The 15,086-nt window shown below is 39.9% G+C and overlaps 6 non-coding genes across 6 annotated transcripts; all 6 read right to left on the bottom strand.

Annotated features, from left to right (window-relative positions):
- Window positions 1-1,759: 1,759 nt before the first annotated feature.
- On the bottom strand, window positions 1,760-1,899 carry LOC124551518. Its single transcript, XR_006967882.1, has one exon. It is a non-coding gene; the product is annotated as a U4 spliceosomal RNA (small nuclear RNA).
- A 2,312-nt stretch (window positions 1,900-4,211) lies between these two features.
- Window positions 4,212-4,351, bottom strand: LOC124551492. Its single transcript, XR_006967859.1, has one exon. It is a non-coding gene; the product is annotated as a U4 spliceosomal RNA (small nuclear RNA).
- Window positions 4,352-6,666: 2,315 nt separating this feature from the next.
- LOC124551490 lies at window positions 6,667-6,806 on the bottom strand. Its single transcript, XR_006967858.1, has one exon. It is a non-coding gene; the product is annotated as a U4 spliceosomal RNA (small nuclear RNA).
- Window positions 6,807-9,123: 2,317 nt separating this feature from the next.
- Window positions 9,124-9,263, bottom strand: LOC124551489. Its single transcript, XR_006967857.1, has one exon. It is a non-coding gene; the product is annotated as a U4 spliceosomal RNA (small nuclear RNA).
- A 2,318-nt stretch (window positions 9,264-11,581) lies between these two features.
- Window positions 11,582-11,721, bottom strand: LOC124551488. Its single transcript, XR_006967856.1, has one exon. It is a non-coding gene; the product is annotated as a U4 spliceosomal RNA (small nuclear RNA).
- A 2,319-nt stretch (window positions 11,722-14,040) lies between these two features.
- On the bottom strand, window positions 14,041-14,180 carry LOC124551487. Its single transcript, XR_006967855.1, has one exon. It is a non-coding gene; the product is annotated as a U4 spliceosomal RNA (small nuclear RNA).
- Between the last annotated feature and the right edge of the window lie 906 nt (window positions 14,181-15,086).

Below are 15,086 nucleotides of genomic sequence, written 5' to 3'. Positions count from 1 at the left end.
CAAATCAGTGAAATATGTCTGGGTTGCTAAGGGCCATTTCAGATACCAATCTTATTTCGTGCTAGAAAATCCACGTTAGTTTTTCACAAATAACAGAACGAAAGATTAAAAAATTCATTAGTTAAAAAAAGATGAAGTAGATCACAAATCTGGTGTTTATAATCTGAAATCTTCTGTTTAGCCCGAAGGTTATGATGGCGAAACTGGCAGGGAATTTAACATATCTTACAGAGACCACATTGAGACATTCAGGTTAAAAACAAATCAGCTTACGCTGCTCACGTAGCCAACACAGAGACACAGAGAACAGATTTGAAGGAAAACTATATTTTGCCGAGAAGCAAGTTCGGATGAATTTGTAGGAAGAAATAGAAATATACAGCCATATTCATAATAAGAGTTAACAAACGGATGTAGCTACAAAATTTAATACAAATTCTGTAATGTCGTATCGACGAAAGGAAATGTACACTGTCATAGCTTGGTTAGTCAAAAAGAGAAATCAAACATTACTGCAAAAAAAAAAAAAAAAAAAAAAAAAAAAAAAAAAAAAAAAAAAAATAAGCACCTGCTACAATTCTCACCTACACTTGCTCTACCACTGTGTTTTTACATTGCATTCTATGATTTTATATTCACAGATACAGTCACAAAATTTACCCCACAAGCACTGGTTCCCTCTCTTCAGTATTCCACATGCAATACATTCTCATAGCACACTGGACCATCATTAAGCTCACCATCCCATTTAAACTATCACAATGTATTATGTGTCACATTTGCACAGTAAATCCACAGTTCAAGGAATACACCAAGAAATGCATTAATCACACTGTTCAAAATGGAAATGCCATGGCTGCAGCCCACCAAATTCTACTGCACAATCACTGTTATCACTGCATGAAGGAGATTTTCCACCAGCAGCCTTTAGATGAAACATGTAAGCTACATAAAGGTTCAACAAAACCTCAACATCAGGGACTGCATTAGCTACCATCCAAATAGCTACTAGCTCTTACCTTTCTTTCAATCCCTCTGCTCTGCACACTACAGCACATGTATGTATTCTCAAAATGAGGCAAAGCCTTGCACAACATTACAGTTCTTCCTGCTTCATGTAACACACACCAGATAGGACACTGTCCTCAATGTGAGTGCCCTTACTAGGCACTGTGCAGCCTAACACATCAATCATCTCAAGTCAACAGACTCATTGCCCAATATTATCAACAGCAGTTCCATGGTCATAAGTTCTAATTATCAAGGTGTACACACAGCAGCGTCCAAAAAGGATCAAACATGCATCTAATCATCAGGACACAAACACAAATTATAACACTGGCAGTGCTGTGAAAATGAATTAAGTACAACACTTGCCTCCCACACACTCACCAACTTTCACTGTACTGCCCTAGTCTCCTCCACTAAATTCTGACAGAAGTTTTGTCAAATCCTACATTTATCAGTAATCACTGCATGTGTGTACCACAAGTATGTTATGGAGCAAGAATTGCCACTAGACAGAACCACATTTCAATTGTCCACATTGGCATCTTTTTTCACACATAGCAGTTGCACAACAACTTACACTGAGGAGAATGTTTCTCACCAGCTCCCTAAGACATGTACACAATTCATCAGTGAACACAGCCTAGTCTGTGTACATGGTCCCCAACAACCATCAGCTAAACACTTCCACAAGTGCAGAATGAGTACACAGATAAACACAGCTTGAAGCATTGTTTCTATGACACTTACACCCCCTCAGGGGTTGCCAAAAATTGCCACAGAGACGGTATTTCACGTCTCTCTGGCGGGGTATTGGTAAAAGTTTTCAACTAGCAATAATCGCACCTCAGTTATACTTCATTTGTTACGATATTGCCACTGCGCAAAGATTAACTACCTAGCGCCTGGCACTGCTATTTATACCTGACGTTTGTTCCAAACACCTACAAGTACTTGCGTCATTGATACCTATCAGTATTACCTTACACTACTCAAGTTCCATTGGGGGAAACAAATACAGAATATACAGAAAAAAAAAAACAGTAAAATACATTTTATTAGAGGCAGACTTTCTGTTCTTTGCTCCTGTGTCTAATAGTTGCTTACACGCCCACTCACCGCCATCTTAAACGCTCAAAACTGCACAGTAGTTCTCCCCCTTGACCGTCAGGCGCGCTACTGCTCACTCGCCTAGCTCACACAGACGAAAGTAGCACAACCTCATTTAGCAAATACCGGCACACCCATTAAGACTCTTCGTTAGATTTTGTTATTTTGTGACCGCTGGTTAGTACTAGACACCAAAGAAAACTGCCAACTGCATTTACATTGACTTAACAAACCATACACTTCTCAGCAAAAGCTGTTTGACGTACTGAGCAGTAAAATGCTAGTTTTACTCGAATCATGCCGTGAAATTGATTAATGTCGATGGGTGAAATATTTGTGTAACAGATTAGGCACCCTGGAAACACAATGAAATGAGATTTACAAATCCTCTCATGTAGCTGTTTTAAGTTGTGAAATGAGTTTACCTTGCAGGAAAGTACAACTAGAAATCAATCAGTAAATTGCTTCATAGCGCTGGGAACACGTGCTGCAGTCTTAAATATACAAGATACACGCTTATTCCACATTGCGCCAAACAACCTGCCCAAAAATATATATGTTGGACTCCTCTACTGTTGTTTATGTTCTTGTCCAAGAAGAATCATAGAAAGCTAACAGTATCCAAACCTGCCTGCTGTCTCATTGGCCCCAGCTAATATATTGCCTGACAAAAATGAAATATCTGAATGTGTGCTAAATAGTATCTCGAGTGCCAACCATTCATAACAGATCCAAACAATAAGACATTTTCTATGGGTCCATTTGTGCTATAGTAGGCAGCAAATTTTGCTCACTTTGCATATAGGAAGAGTCATATTCTCAAATGAGAGAGACAGAAAGAATGAGCCATGACAAGCCAACTATTTCTGCTCTCAAAAAAAAAAAAAAAAAAAAAAAATATGCACCTGCTACAATTCTCACCTACACTTGCTCTACACTGTGTTTTACATTGCATTCTATGATTTATATTCACAGATACAGTCACAAAATTTACCCCACAAGCACTGGTTCCCTCTCTTCAGTATTCCACATGCAATACATTCTCATAGCACACTGGACCATCATTAAGCTCACCATCCCATTTAAACTATCACAATGTATTATGTGTCACATTTGCACAGTAAATCCACAGTTCAAGGAATACACCAAGAAATGCATTAATCACACTGTTCAAAATGGAAATGCCATGGCTGCAGCCCACCAAATTCTACTGCACAATCACTGTTATCACTGCATGAAGGAGATTTTCCACCAGCAGCCTTTAGATGAAACATGTAAGCTACATAAAGGTTCAACAAAACCTCAACATCAGGGACTGCATTAGCTACCATCCAAATAGCTACTAGCTCTTACCTTTCTTTCAATCCCTCTGCTCTGCACACTACAGCACATGTATGTATTCTCAAAATGAGGCAAAGCCTTGCACAACATTACAGTTCTTCCTGCTTCATGTAACACACACCAGATAGGACACTGTCCTCAATGTGAGTGCCCTTACTAGGCACTGTGCAGCCTAACACATCAATCATCTCAAGTCAACAGACTCATTGCCCAATATTATCAACAGCAGTTCCATGGTCATAAGTTCTAATTATCAAGGTGTACACACAGCAGCGTCCAAAAAGGATCAAACATGCATCTAATCATCAGGACACAAACACAAATTATAACACTGGCAGTGCTGTGAAAATGAATTAAGTACAACACTTGCCTCCCACACACTCACCAACTTTCACTGTACTGCCCTAGTCTCCTCCACTAAATTCTGACAGAAGTTTTGTCAAATCCTACATTTATCAGTAATCACTGCATGTGTGTACCACAAGTATGTTATGGAGCAAGAATTGCCACTAGACAGAACCACATTTCAATTGTCCACATTGGCATCTTTTTTCACACATAGCAGTTGCACAACAACTTACACTGAGGAGAATGTTTCTCACCAGCTCCCTAAGACATGTACACAATTCATCAGTGAACACAGCCTAGTCTGTGTACATGGTCCCCAACAACCATCAGCTAAACACTTCCACAAGTGCAGAATGAGTACACAGATAAACACAGCTTGAAGCATTGTTTCTATGACACTTACACCCCCTCAGGGGTTGCCAAAAATTGCCACAGAGACGGTATTTCACGTCTCTCTGGCGGGGTATTGGTAAAAGTTTTCAACTAGCAATAATCGCACCTCAGTTATACTTCATTGGTTACGATATTGCCACTGCGCAAAGATTAACTACCTAGCGCCTGGCACTGCTATTTATACCTGACGTTTGTTCCAAACACCTACAAGTACTTGCGTCATTGATACCTATCAGTATTACCTTACACTACTCAAGTTCCATTGGGGGAAACAAATACAGAAATATACAGAAAAAAAAACAGTAAAATACATTTTATTAGAGGCAGACTTTCTGTTCTTTGCTCCTTGTGTCTAATAGTTGCTTACACGCCCACTCACCGCCATCTTAAACGCTCAAAACTGCACAGTAGTTCTCCCCTTGACCGTCAGGCGCGCTACTGCTCACTCGCCTAGCTCCACACAGACGAAAGTAGCACAACCTCATTTAGCAAATACCGGCACACCCATTAAGACTCTTCGTTAGATTTTGTTATTTTGTGACCGCTGGTTAGTACTAGACACCAAGAAAACTGCCAACTGCATTTACATTGACTTAACAAACCATACACTTCTCAGCAAAAGCTGTTTGACGTACTGAGCAGTAAAATGCTAGTTTTACTCGAATCATGCCGTGAAATTGATTAATGTCGATGGGTGAAATATTTGTGTAACAGATTAGGCACCCTGGAAACACAATGAAATGAGATTTACAAATCCTCTCATGTAGCTGTTTTAAGTTGTTGAAATGAGTTTACCTTGCAGGAAAGTACAACTAGAAATCAATCAGTAAATTGCTTCATAGCGCTGGGAACACGTGCTGCAGTCTTAAATATACAAGATACACGCTTATTCCACATTGCGCCAAACAACCTGCCCAAAAATATATATGTTGGACTCCTCTACTGTTGTTTATGTTCTTGTCCAAGAAGAATCATAGAAAGCTAACAGTATCCAAACCTGCCTGCTGTCTCATTGGCCCCAGCTAATATATTGCCTGACAAAAATGAAAATATCTGAATGTGTGCTAAATAGTATCTCGAGTGCCAACCATTCATAACAGATCCAAACAATAAGACATTTTCTATGGGTCCATTTGTGCTATAGTAGGCAGCAAATTTTGCTCACTTTGCATATAGGAAGAGTCATATTCTCAAATGAAGAGAGACAGAAAGAATGAGCCATGACAAGCCAACTATTTCTGCTCTCAAAAAAAAAAAAAAAAAAAAAAAATATGCACCTGCTACAATTCTCACCTACACTTGCTCTACCACTGTGTTTTACATTGCATTCTATGATTTATATTCACAGATACAGTCACAAAATTTACCCCACAAGCACTGGTTCCCTCTCTTCAGTATTCCACATGCAATACATTCTCATAGCACACTGGACCATCATTAAGCTCACCATCCCATTTAAACTATCACAATGTATTATGTGTCACATTTGCACAGTAAATCCACAGTTCAAGGAATACACCAAGAAATGCATTAATCACACTGTTCAAAATGGAAATGCCATGGCTGCAGCCCACCAAATTCTACTGCACAATCACTGTTATCACTGCATGAAGGAGATTTTCCACCAGCAGCCTTTAGATGAAACATGTAAGCTACATAAAGGTTCAACAAAACCTCAACATCAGGGACTGCATTAGCTACCATCCAAATAGCTACTAGCTCTTACCTTTCTTTCAATCCCTCTGCTCTGCACACTACAGCACATGTATGTATTCTCAAAATGAGGCAAAGCCTTGCACAACATTACAGTTCTTCCTGCTTCATGTAACACACACCAGATAGGACACTGTCCTCAATGTGAGTGCCCTTACTAGGCACTGTGCAGCCTAACACATCAATCATCTCAAGTCAACAGACTCATTGCCCAATATTATCAACAGCAGTTCCATGGTCATAAGTTCTAATTATCAAGGTGTACACACAGCAGCGTCCAAAAAGGATCAAACATGCATCTAATCATCAGGACACAAACACAAATTATAACACTGGCAGTGCTGTGAAAATGAATTAAGTACAACACTTGCCTCCCACACACTCACCAACTTTCACTGTACTGCCCTAGTCTCCTCCACTAAATTCTGACAGAAGTTTTGTCAAATCCTACATTTATCAGTAATCACTGCATGTGTGTACCACAAGTATGTTATGGAGCAAGAATTGCCACTAGACAGAACCACATTTCAATTGTCCACATTGGCATCTTTTTTCACACATAGCAGTTGCACAACAACTTACACTGAGGAGAATGTTTCTCACCAGCTCCCTAAGACATGTACACAATTCATCAGTGAACACAGCCTAGTCTGTGTACATGGTCCCCAACAACCATCAGCTAAACACTTCCACAAGTGCAGAATGAGTACACAGATAAACACAGCTTGAAGCATTGTTTCTATGACACTTACACCCCCTCAGGGGTTGCCAAAAATTGCCACAGAGACGGTATTTCACGTCTCTCTGGCGGGGTATTGGTAAAAGTTTTCAACTAGCAATAATCGCACCTCAGTTATACTTCATTGGTTACGATATTGCCACTGCGCAAAGATTAACTACCTAGCGCCTGGCACTGCTATTTATACCTGACGTTTGTTCCAAACACCTACAAGTACTTGCGTCATTGATACCTATCAGTATTACCTTACACTACTCAAGTTCCATTGGGGGAAACAAATACAGAAATATACAGAAAAAAAAAACAGTAAAATACATTTTATTAGAGGCAGACTTTCTGTTCTTTGCTCCTTGTGTCTAATAGTTGCTTACACGCCCACTCACCGCCATCTTAAACGCTCAAAACTGCACAGTAGTTCTCCCCTTGACCGTCAGGCGCGCTACTGCTCACTCGCCTAGCTCCACACAGACGAAAGTAGCACAACCTCATTTAGCAAATACCGGCACACCCATTAAGACTCTTCGTTAGATTTTGTTATTTTGTGACCGCTGGTTAGTACTAGACACCAAGAAAACTGCCAACTGCATTTACATTGACTTAACAAACCATACACTTCTCAGCAAAAGCTGTTTGACGTACTGAGCAGTAAAATGCTAGTTTTACTCGAATCATGCCGTGAAATTGATTAATGTCGATGGGTGAAATATTTGTGTAACAGATTAGGCACCCTGGAAACACAATGAAATGAGATTTACAAATCCTCTCATGTAGCTGTTTTAAGTTGTTGAAATGAGTTTACCTTGCAGGAAAGTACAACTAGAAATCAATCAGTAAATTGCTTCATAGCGCTGGGAACACGTGCTGCAGTCTTAAATATACAAGATACACGCTTATTCCACATTGCGCCAAACAACCTGCCCAAAAATATATATGTTGGACTCCTCTACTGTTGTTTATGTTCTTGTCCAAGAAGAATCATAGAAAGCTAACAGTATCCAAACCTGCCTGCTGTCTCATTGGCCCCAGCTAATATATTGCCTGACAAAAATGAAAATATCTGAATGTGTGCTAAATAGTATCTCGAGTGCCAACCATTCATAACAGATCCAAACAATAAGACATTTTCTATGGGTCCATTTGTGCTATAGTAGGCAGCAAATTTTGCTCACTTTGCATATAGGAAGAGTCATATTCTCAAATGAAGAGAGACAGAAAGAATGAGCCATGACAAGCCAACTATTTCTGCTCTCAAAAAAAAAAAAAAAAAAAAAAAAATATGCACCTGCTACAATTCTCACCTACACTTGCTCTACCACTGTGTTTTACATTGCATTCTATGATTTATATTCACAGATACAGTCACAAAATTTACCCCACAAGCACTGGTTCCCTCTCTTCAGTATTCCACATGCAATACATTCTCATAGCACACTGGACCATCATTAAGCTCACCATCCCATTTAAACTATCACAATGTATTATGTGTCACATTTGCACAGTAAATCCACAGTTCAAGGAATACACCAAGAAATGCATTAATCACACTGTTCAAAATGGAAATGCCATGGCTGCAGCCCACCAAATTCTACTGCACAATCACTGTTATCACTGCATGAAGGAGATTTTCCACCAGCAGCCTTTAGATGAAACATGTAAGCTACATAAAGGTTCAACAAAACCTCAACATCAGGGACTGCATTAGCTACCATCCAAATAGCTACTAGCTCTTACCTTTCTTTCAATCCCTCTGCTCTGCACACTACAGCACATGTATGTATTCTCAAAATGAGGCAAAGCCTTGCACAACATTACAGTTCTTCCTGCTTCATGTAACACACACCAGATAGGACACTGTCCTCAATGTGAGTGCCCTTACTAGGCACTGTGCAGCCTAACACATCAATCATCTCAAGTCAACAGACTCATTGCCCAATATTATCAACAGCAGTTCCATGGTCATAAGTTCTAATTATCAAGGTGTACACACAGCAGCGTCCAAAAAGGATCAAACATGCATCTAATCATCAGGACACAAACACAAATTATAACACTGGCAGTGCTGTGAAAATGAATTAAGTACAACACTTGCCTCCCACACACTCACCAACTTTCACTGTACTGCCCTAGTCTCCTCCACTAAATTCTGACAGAAGTTTTGTCAAATCCTACATTTATCAGTAATCACTGCATGTGTGTACCACAAGTATGTTATGGAGCAAGAATTGCCACTAGACAGAACCACATTTCAATTGTCCACATTGGCATCTTTTTTCACACATAGCAGTTGCACAACAACTTACACTGAGGAGAATGTTTCTCACCAGCTCCCTAAGACATGTACACAATTCATCAGTGAACACAGCCTAGTCTGTGTACATGGTCCCCAACAACCATCAGCTAAACACTTCCACAAGTGCAGAATGAGTACACAGATAAACACAGCTTGAAGCATTGTTTCTATGACACTTACACCCCCTCAGGGGTTGCCAAAAATTGCCACAGAGACGGTATTTCACGTCTCTCTGGCGGGGTATTGGTAAAAGTTTTCAACTAGCAATAATCGCACCTCAGTTATACTTCATTGGTTACGATATTGCCACTGCGCAAAGATTAACTACCTAGCGCCTGGCACTGCTATTTATACCTGACGTTTGTTCCAAACACCTACAAGTACTTGCGTCATTGATACCTATCAGTATTACCTTACACTACTCAAGTTCCATTGGGGGAAACAAATACAGAAATATACAGAAAAAAAAAACAGTAAAATACATTTTATTAGAGGCAGACTTTCTGTTCTTTGCTCCTTGTGTCTAATAGTTGCTTACACGCCCACTCACCGCCATCTTAAACGCTCAAAACTGCACAGTAGTTCTCCCCTTGACCGTCAGGCGCGCTACTGCTCACTCGCCTAGCTCCACACAGACGAAAGTAGCACAACCTCATTTAGCAAATACCGGCACACCCATTAAGACTCTTCGTTAGATTTTGTTATTTTGTGACCGCTGGTTAGTACTAGACACCAAGAAAACTGCCAACTGCATTTACATTGACTTAACAAACCATACACTTCTCAGCAAAAGCTGTTTGACGTACTGAGCAGTAAAATGCTAGTTTTACTCGAATCATGCCGTGAAATTGATTAATGTCGATGGGTGAAATATTTGTGTAACAGATTAGGCACCCTGGAAACACAATGAAATGAGATTTACAAATCCTCTCATGTAGCTGTTTTAAGTTGTTGAAATGAGTTTACCTTGCAGGAAAGTACAACTAGAAATCAATCAGTAAATTGCTTCATAGCGCTGGGAACACGTGCTGCAGTCTTAAATATACAAGATACACGCTTATTCCACATTGCGCCAAACAACCTGCCCAAAAATATATATGTTGGACTCCTCTACTGTTGTTTATGTTCTTGTCCAAGAAGAATCATAGAAAGCTAACAGTATCCAAACCTGCCTGCTGTCTCATTGGCCCCAGCTAATATATTGCCTGACAAAAATGAAAATATCTGAATGTGTGCTAAATAGTATCTCGAGTGCCAACCATTCATAACAGATCCAAACAATAAGACATTTTCTATGGGTCCATTTGTGCTATAGTAGGCAGCAAATTTTGCTCACTTTGCATATAGGAAGAGTCATATTCTCAAATGAAGAGAGACAGAAAGAATGAGCCATGACAAGCCAACTATTTCTGCTCTCAAAAAAAAAAAAAAAAAAAAAAAAAATATGCACCTGCTACAATTCTCACCTACACTTGCTCTACCACTGTGTTTTACATTGCATTCTATGATTTATATTCACAGATACAGTCACAAAATTTACCCCACAAGCACTGGTTCCCTCTCTTCAGTATTCCACATGCAATACATTCTCATAGCACACTGGACCATCATTAAGCTCACCATCCCATTTAAACTATCACAATGTATTATGTGTCACATTTGCACAGTAAATCCACAGTTCAAGGAATACACCAAGAAATGCATTAATCACACTGTTCAAAATGGAAATGCCATGGCTGCAGCCCACCAAATTCTACTGCACAATCACTGTTATCACTGCATGAAGGAGATTTTCCACCAGCAGCCTTTAGATGAAACATGTAAGCTACATAAAGGTTCAACAAAACCTCAACATCAGGGACTGCATTAGCTACCATCCAAATAGCTACTAGCTCTTACCTTTCTTTCAATCCCTCTGCTCTGCACACTACAGCACATGTATGTATTCTCAAAATGAGGCAAAGCCTTGCACAACATTACAGTTCTTCCTGCTTCATGTAACACACACCAGATAGGACACTGTCCTCAATGTGAGTGCCCTTACTAGGCACTGTGCAGCCTAACACATCAATCATCTCAAGTCAACAGACTCATTGCCCAATATTATCAACAGCAGTTCCATGGTCATAAGTTCTAATTATCAAGGTGTACACACAGCAGCGTCCAAAAAGGATCAAACATGCATCTAATCATCAGGACACAAACACAAATTATAACACTGGCAGTGCTGTGAAAATGAATTAAGTACAACACTTGCCTCCCACACACTCACCAACTTTCACTGTACTGCCCTAGTCTCCTCCACTAAATTCTGACAGAAGTTTTGTCAAATCCTACATTTATCAGTAATCACTGCATGTGTGTACCACAAGTATGTTATGGAGCAAGAATTGCCACTAGACAGAACCACATTTCAATTGTCCACATTGGCATCTTTTTTCACACATAGCAGTTGCACAACAACTTACACTGAGGAGAATGTTTCTCACCAGCTCCCTAAGACATGTACACAATTCATCAGTGAACACAGCCTAGTCTGTGTACATGGTCCCCAACAACCATCAGCTAAACACTTCCACAAGTGCAGAATGAGTACACAGATAAACACAGCTTGAAGCATTGTTTCTATGACACTTACACCCCCTCAGGGGTTGCCAAAAATTGCCACAGAGACGGTATTTCACGTCTCTCTGGCGGGGTATTGGTAAAAGTTTTCAACTAGCAATAATCGCACCTCAGTTATACTTCATTGGTTACGATATTGCCACTGCGCAAAGATTAACTACCTAGCGCCTGGCACTGCTATTTATACCTGACGTTTGTTCCAAACACCTACAAGTACTTGCGTCATTGATACCTATCAGTATTACCTTACACTACTCAAGTTCCATTGGGGGAAACAAATACAGAAATATACAGAAAAAAAAAACAGTAAAATACATTTTATTAGAGGCAGACTTTCTGTTCTTTGCTCCTTGTGTCTAATAGTTGCTTACACGCCCACTCACCGCCATCTTAAACGCTCAAAACTGCACAGTAGTTCTCCCCTTGACCGTCAGGCGCGCTACTGCTCACTCGCCTAGCTCCACACAGACGAAAGTAGCACAACCTCATTTAGCAAATACCGGCACACCCATTAAGACTCTTCGTTAGATTTTGTTATTTTGTGACCGCTGGTTAGTACTAGACACCAAGAAAACTGCCAACTGCATTTACATTGACTTAACAAACCATACACTTCTCAGCAAAAGCTGTTTGACGTACTGAGCAGTAAAATGCTAGTTTTACTCGAATCATGCCGTGAAATTGATTAATGTCGATGGGTGAAATATTTGTGTAACAGATTAGGCACCCTGGAAACACAATGAAATGAGATTTACAAATCCTCTCATGTAGCTGTTTTAAGTTGTTGAAATGAGTTTACCTTGCAGGAAAGTACAACTAGAAATCAATCAGTAAATTGCTTCATAGCGCTGGGAACACGTGCTGCAGTCTTAAATATACAAGATACACGCTTATTCCACATTGCGCCAAACAACCTGCCCAAAAATATATATGTTGGACTCCTCTACTGTTGTTTATGTTCTTGTCCAAGAAGAATCATAGAAAGCTAACAGTATCCAAACCTGCCTGCTGTCTCATTGGCCCCAGCTAATATATTGCCTGACAAAAATGAAAATATCTGAATGTGTGCTAAATAGTATCTCGAGTGCCAACCATTCATAACAGATCCAAACAATAAGACATTTTCTATGGGTCCATTTGTGCTATAGTAGGCAGCAAATTTTGCTCACTTTGCATATAGGAAGAGTCATATTCTCAAATGAAGAGAGACAGAAAGAATGAGCCATGACAAGCCAACTATTTCTGCTCTCAAAAAAAAAAAAAAAAAAAAAAAAAAATATGCACCTGCTACAATTCTCACCTACACTTGCTCTACCACTGTGTTTTACATTGCATTCTATGATTTATATTCACAGATACAGTCACAAAATTTACCCCACAAGCACTGGTTCCCTCTCTTCAGTATTCCACATGCAATACATTCTCATAGCACACTGGACCATCATTAAGCTCACCATCCCATTTAAACTATCACAATGTATTATGTGTCACATTTGCACAGTAAATCCACAGTTCAAGGAATACACCAAGAAATGCATTAATCACACTGTTCAAAATGGAAATGCCATGGCTGCAGCCCACCAAATTCTACTGCACAATCACTGTTATCACTGCATGAAGGAGATTTTCCACCAGCAGCCTTTAGATGAAACATGTAAGCTACATAAAGGTTCAACAAAACCTCAACATCAGGGACTGCATTAGCTACCATCCAAATAGCTACTAGCTCTTACCTTTCTTTCAATCCCTCTGCTCTGCACACTACAGCACATGTATGTATTCTCAAAATGAGGCAAAGCCTTGCACAACATTACAGTTCTTCCTGCTTCATGTAACACACACCAGATAGGACACTGTCCTCAATGTGAGTGCCCTTACTAGGCACTGTGCAGCCTAACACATCAATCATCTCAAGTCAACAGACTCATTGCCCAATATTATCAACAGCAGTTCCATGGTCATAAGTTCTAATTATCAAGGTGTACACACAGCAGCGTCCAAAAAGGATCAAACATGCATCTAATCATCAGGACACAAACACAAATTATAACACTGGCAGTGCTGTGAAAATGAATTAAGTACAACACTTGCCTCCCACACACTCACCAACTTTCACTGTACTGCCCTAGTCTCCTCCACTAAATTCTGACAGAAGTTTTGTCAAATCCTACATTTATCAGTAATCACTGCATGTGTGTACCACAAGTATGTTATGGAGCAAGAATTGCCACTAGACAGAACCACATTTCAATTGTCCACATTGGCATCTTTTTTCACACATAGCAGTTGCACAACAACTTACACTGAGGAGAATGTTTCTCACCAGCTCCCTAAGACATGTACACAATTCATCAGTGAACACAGCCTAGTCTGTGTACATGGTCCCCAACAACCATCAGCTAAACACTTCCACAAGTGCAGAATGAGTACACAGATAAACACAGCTTGAAGCATTGTTTCTATGACACTTACACCCCCTCAGGGGTTGCCAAAAATTGCCACAGAGACGGTATTTCACGTCTCTCTGGCGGGGTATTGGTAAAAGTTTTCAACTAGCAATAATCGCACCTCAGTTATACTTCATTGGTTACGATATTGCCACTGCGCAAAGATTAACTACCTAGCGCCTGGCACTGCTATTTATACCTGACGTTTGTTCCAAACACCTACAAGTACTTGCGTCATTGATACCTATCAGTATTACCTTACACTACTCAAGTTCCATTGGGGGAAACAAATACAGAAATATACAGAAAAAAAAAACAGTAAAATACATTTTATTAGAGGCAGACTTTCTGTTCTTTGCTCCTTGTGTCTAATAGTTGCTTACACGCCCACTCACCGCCATCTTAAACGCTCAAAACTGCACAGTAGTTCTCCCCTTGACCGTCAGGCGCGCTACTGCTCACTCGCCTAGCTCCACACAGACGAAAGTAGCACAACCTCATTTAGCAAATACCGGCACACCCATTAAGACTCTTCGTTAGATTTTGTTATTTTGTGACCGCTGGTTAGTACTAGACACCAAGAAAACTGCCAACTGCATTTACATTGACTTAACAAACCATACACTTCTCAGCAAAAGCTGTTTGACGTACTGAGCAGTAAAATGCTAGTTTTACTCGAATCATGCCGTGAAATTGATTAATGTCGATGGGTGAAATATTTGTGTAACAGATTAGGCACCCTGGAAACACAATGAAATGAGATTTACAAATCCTCTCATGTAGCTGTTTTAAGTTGTTGAAATGAGTTTACCTTGCAGGAAAGTACAACTAGAAATCAATCAGTAAATTGCTTCATAGCGCTGGGAACACGTGCTGCAGTCTTAAATATACAAGATACACGCTTATTCCACATTGCGCCAAACAACCTGCCCAAAAATATATATGTTGGACTCCTCTACTGTTGTTTATGTTCTTGTCCAAGAAGAATCATAGAAAGCTAACAGTATCCAAACCTGCCTGCTGTCTCATTGGCCCCAGCTAATATATTGCCTGACAAAAATGAAAATATCTG

Source organism: Schistocerca americana, chromosome 9 (genome assembly GCF_021461395.2).
Source record: "Schistocerca americana isolate TAMUIC-IGC-003095 chromosome 9, iqSchAmer2.1, whole genome shotgun sequence".
Lineage (NCBI taxonomy): Eukaryota > Metazoa > Arthropoda > Insecta > Orthoptera > Acrididae > Schistocerca > Schistocerca americana.
The sequence above is the reverse complement of the archived record's forward strand: the minus strand, read 5'-3'. Positions and strand labels throughout refer to the sequence as shown.